Below are 5,702 nucleotides of genomic sequence, written 5' to 3' on the forward strand. Positions count from 1 at the left end.
TGTTATATTCCAGTGTCTGAATTCCAAATCTCAAACTGGCTGATTTGCTGCTGTTTACCATTCTACCATCCTCCCAGAACTCCATACCATTTAATATAAGGGACTTGAGCATTTAAGACTTTGATATTCAAGGAGGGGCTGGGGATTCAGCCTAGAGCCAATCTCCTTTGTATGACAAGAAATGACTTTACATACAATGAAATATTATTCATGCTTTACAAAGGAGATCCTGTGATATGCAACAACATGGATGGAGCTGGAAGACATTATGCTACGTGATATAAGCCAGACACAGAAAGGAAATATAGTATAATCTCATTTATATGTGGAATCAAGAATAATTAAACAATAAATATCAAATATGCAGAGATAGAAAAGGAAATTGGTTACCACAAAATGAGGAACATAGGTCAAAGAATACAAAATAGATGGTATGTAGGGTAAACAATCTAGAGATCTAATCCACAGTTTTGGTTATAGCCAATGAAGTTTTCTATGGTTTGAAAGTATCATCTCAAAGATCATGTATTGTAAACTTAATTCCCAATGCAACAGTGTCGAGGGACCTTTAAGAGGTGATCAAGTCACTAATACTCTGTTTTCATAAATGGTTAATGATGTTATTATGGGAGTGGGTTAATTGTCTCAGCAGTGGGTTTCTGACTTTAAGTAGTCCTTAGTAGTAGTATTAGATTTCTCAGCCTCCAGATTGTGATAAGTACATTTTTTATTATAAAAGTTATCTAATTTGTGTTACTCTTTTATAGAAATATGACAGACAAAGATGAAAATGTATTATATTATGTATTTTTATTAACTATGTAGATTTTAGTTAATCATGTTGCTAAAAATGTAAGGCATATGTAATATGATGTAGATTAATTTGTTTCACTCTAGTAACCATTTCAACACACAACATGTATTAAACTTTAAATATACACAATGACATTTATTTTTCTAAGAAAAAGATATGCTAAGGAGTGCCCTCCAGACTGAAATGAAAGGATACTAGACAGTAATTCAAGGACATATGAAGAAATAAATAATAATAGTAAAGGCAATTATGCAGGTTTTTTGGGCTGAAATGTGTCCACAAAATTTATGTACTGAGTCCTAATTCTCAGTACCTCATAATGTGAGTGTGTTTGGAGATAGTATTTAAAGGGGTGAATTAATTCAATATGATATCTACAAGAGATTAGGACATAGAGACAGAGTGGGCTGGGAATGTGGCTCAGTAGTGAAGCACTTGCCTAGTATGTGCAAGATGTATTCACCCTAGTATCAGAAACACACAGAAACACACACACACACACACACACACACACACACACACACAAGATACAAGGAGAAGATTGTTATCTACAAGAAATGGTTATCAAGAGAGGGGCTGCAGAAGAAAGCAAACCTGCCAACAATCTGATGTAGGACTTGTATACTTTAGAACCATGATAAAATAAATTTTTGTGGTGGATATGGTGTCACGCCAGTGGCAAGAGGATCATGAGTTTGAGGTCAGCCAGAGGTATATGGTAAGTTCAAGGACAGCCTGGAAATATATAGTAAGAGAATGACTTAAAAATGAATAAATACTTTAATTAATGAGTGAATTTCTGTTGTTTAAGACAGTGTGAGGTACTTTTTCCTATTAGCAGATGTACTTAATACAATATGTAAATATAAAGACCAATAATATTCCATATTTATCTTGTAATCCCTTTTTTCCTGAGGGATTTGAAGGATAATAATTATAAAGCTATGTTAATGGATGCATGATGTATAAAGATGTAAGTGGTTACAATAATAACATAAAGGAAGGACAATGATATAAGGGACCACATTTTAAAAATAACATTGAAATAAAGTTGGTATTAGTTCAAAGTTGAATGTTATGAATTTAAGAAGTTCACCATAATCCCCAAGATAACACTGAGGGGACAAATGAAAAATATATAGAAAAAAGGGGGAACTAAAGGGTTCATTTGCAAAACATCAATTGCAAAAGAAGGTACTATTTGCTAGGGCTTCCATAACAAATTATTACATTCTGAGTAGTGATACAATAAAATTTTATTTTCTTGTAATTCTAGAGGCTAGAAATCCAGAATGAATTTGTTGGAGGTTTGGCTTCTCTTAACACCTCACTTACTGGCTCACACTCCTTTCCCACTGTGTTCTTACATGGTCTTTACTTCGTGCACATACACAATTAATCTAACATATTTCTTAGTCTACTCTTCTCATAAAATTGTCAGCAATATTGAATTAAGGCTTGTCCTGATGGCTTTGCATTAATTACCACCTGAAAGACCTTATTCCAACCATAGTCATATTCTACGATATTAGGGATTAGAATGTGAAAATAGGGACTTGGAATTTAGCTCAGTGGTTCCGGTGCCTGCTTTGCAAGCACAAGGACTGGAGTTCGACCCCCAGTACCAAAAAAAAAAAAAAAAAAAAAAAAAAAGTGAAAATAGAATTGTATGGGAGCATAATTCAGCCCATAACAAGACATGTATAAAACAGTAGCAAAATGGTAAAAGAAAAACTTTTCTCATCAGTAATTAAACATAACTGGGTTAAACTCTTCAATAAAAAGGCAAAATTGGGAGAATGGATTAAAAACATGAACTGAATATATATCATGTATTAAGACATGAATTTTATACTCAATGACACAGGATAAAAGTGTAAGTATAAGAAAAGATATTTCATAAGTAGTAATTACAGACCTGAGGTATATACTGTTATGCCAAATTGAATTTAAGTAAAAAAAATTACAAGGCACTGTGGTTTAGATTTAAAATGGTACCAAATGACTCTTGTGTTGGAAAGGTGATTGAATCATGGCAATGGAATGGACATCAGTGTGTTAATCTAGTAATAAGTTCTATAGATGAATGTTCTGTTAGGAGGTGAGGCTTGGCTGGAAGTGGGTCACTGGTGATATGATGTGAAAGGATGTATTCTCATCCCCAGCTCTTCTCTTTTCTCTGCTTCCCATTTGCCATGGATTGTGCACCTATTCCTCTACCATGCACTTCAACCATCTTGTTTCTGCCTTGGAGCCAGATGACCGTGGGCTGAAATCATGAAGCAAAATAAACCTCCTAAATGAAGTTGTTTGTATCAGGTATTTTGTCCCAGCAATGGGAAAGTGAATAAGGTACAATATAATATGTATATGTACCAATTCCCCACAATGAATCTTTTTATTATTATAAATGTACACTAATAAAATAATTGCAAAAAATTATTAAAACAAAGGCTATTATATATTATTTAAAGGTTCAATCCATCAAAAATTTCAATAGAGCAATTACAAATGTAGCTAAAAACAGAACTCCAAAATATATGAATCAAAACTAACAGGATTAGAGGAGAAATATTTCTACAATAATGACTACAGATATCAGTACCTAACTCTAAGAAATGGATCGAACAATATAGCAGAAGGTCAATCGCTTCTCGGCCTTTTGGCTAAGATCAAGTGTAGTATAGCAGAAGGTCTATAGATAATAGAAGACTTGAATAACATGATAATCCATTTAAACCTAAAGATTTACATAGAATATTTCACACAATGAGAGCAGGATATATATTATTTTCAGTATACATGAAATATTCTTCAAGATAAAACATAAAAGAACTGCAAAACAAGTCATATTTAGAAGAGTGTCATCATACAAATCATACAAATAAACTCCTCTGAAAACATGGGATGAAAATAGAAATCAATAACAGAATGAAAACTAGAAAATTCACAAATATATGGAAATTAAACAAGATAGCCTTAAGCAGTCCATGGGCTACAGATGAAATTAGAAAATACTTTTAGACAAATTAAAACAAATTCACAACATCTATGGGTTGCCACAAAAGCACTACTCAGAGAAAAGTTGATAGGTGTAAATTGTTACACACACACACACACACACACACACATGAGTGGAAAAGATTTAAAATGGTGGAGTAGAGCTCACTAGTAAAATACAGCTCCTCTGGGACCTAGAATCCAGATACCTGGAGAACAAGAGAAAAAAGTAAATCTCTGATAATCAGGAGGGAGCTGATAAGAAAACTAGAATCTGCAGAGAAGCTAGAAAAATAGAGCACAATGCAGAGAAATGTGTGTAAAATTTACCTGGGCTCCTGGAGGAGGGAATCCTCTCTCCCCTGATGCAAGGTTAACCTGGAGAGGGTCAGCAGACCCAGAGAGAAGAATGGACTAGGCTAGCAGCACCCGGCCACAGAAAAGCCCACAGGCATTGTAAACTAAAAAACAAAAACAAAACAAATCTAAAAGAACCAGCATGGGATTTTATTCTGAAAGGAACTCCTTCTGCAAGGCAGATTAGAGTTAGAGAAGAAATCCAGTGCACTCTCTGTTATAATTTAGAGCAGTGTTAACTGAGCCATCTGGGGAAGGGGTTAATTATTTAGGACTGAGCTGCATAACATCTATATTTCAGAGTTCTCATGTTACCCTACCAAAATGATCAGGTGGGAGATGGCCACAAGGGACAGTCATGGAGAAGGCATGGGCTAAACATAGATTCCCCTGAAAAGTTTAAGCTAGAACACAGGGACCCCATCCTCTACGGTGAGCAGCCAGGCTAACAATGTGTGGCTTTCAGAGGGCCTGTCTAAAAGTGCTGACTTTAATTTCAGTGGTCTGCTCGAACATCCACTCTGCTGCCTAAATCCAGCACACAACTCAGCAGTCTATTTGCTTTCCCCATTTACTGATATGAGCGTGGATATAGCTTCGCTTGGATGGTGGAAACAGTCTGCAGTGAATGGATAGAACAGGGGAAGCCTATCACAAACTCATGGGCCATAGAGCTAGGCAGATTAAGCCACAATTTGGGGGACATAGGAACACAGAAACTGGAGCTACCCAGGTGACTGCAGCCATAGGAAACATGAAAAAGGAAACATGACTGTTTGGAAACATGAAAACACAAATGCACCATTCCTTCAACATATCTGATGGAAACAAATATTGTACTGCAGGCCCTGGAAAGAAACCACTCATTCAAAAAGACAGAAAAAAGTTTTTGACACATTTCCTTTCTTTCTCCATTAGTATTTTGGGGTGTTGTTTTTTTCTTTTATTTCTTTGGCTTTTTTCTTTACTTTGCTTTCATTTTTTCTTGTTTTTTATGATTTGTCTATTGAACTGTATTTTGTTTTACTACTTAGTAGGATGTTTTCCCTCACTTTTCTCTCCTCCTCATCGTTTCTTTATTTTTCAAACTTTATTTCATTTATTATCCTATTCTTTACCCATTTCATTTTTACTAGTAATTTATTAATCTTTTTTAACCTTTAGATATTTTGTTAACTCCATACTATTATTATTGAACTCTTCTATTTTGAGAGTTTTTTCTTTGAGACATTAGTTCAAGCTGGCCTTGAACTCATTATGTAGTACAGACTGGCCTCAAACTCAACAGTGATCCTCCTGGCTCAGCGTCCCAAATGGTGTGATTATAGGCATGTGCCATCACACCCAGCCTTTTTTCTACTTTTTTTTTTTTGGAGGGAAGGAGGGAGGGAGAAGATAGGAAGGTGAATGAAAACCCTGGGAATCTTCTTGTTCAACAGATTCAAGCAACTTTGTTAATTAGGTAATACTGGATTCAGGCCTTCCCAACACACACACACACACACACACACACACACACACACACACACAC

General features: G+C 35.2%; 1 non-coding gene across 1 annotated transcript; it reads left to right on the forward strand.

Moving 5' to 3' along the window:
- The first annotated feature begins 3,460 nt into the window (after window positions 1–3,460).
- LOC117284791 lies at window positions 3,461–3,643 on the forward strand. Its single transcript, XR_004515882.1, has one exon. It is a non-coding gene; the product is annotated as a U2 spliceosomal RNA (small nuclear RNA).
- The last annotated feature ends 2,059 nt before the right edge of the window (window positions 3,644–5,702 follow it).

This window comes from Fukomys damarensis, unplaced genomic scaffold (assembly GCF_012274545.1).
Source record: "Fukomys damarensis isolate Sample0158 unplaced genomic scaffold, DMR_v1.0_HiC HiC_scaffold_39, whole genome shotgun sequence".
Taxonomy (NCBI): domain Eukaryota; kingdom Metazoa; phylum Chordata; class Mammalia; order Rodentia; family Bathyergidae; genus Fukomys; species Fukomys damarensis.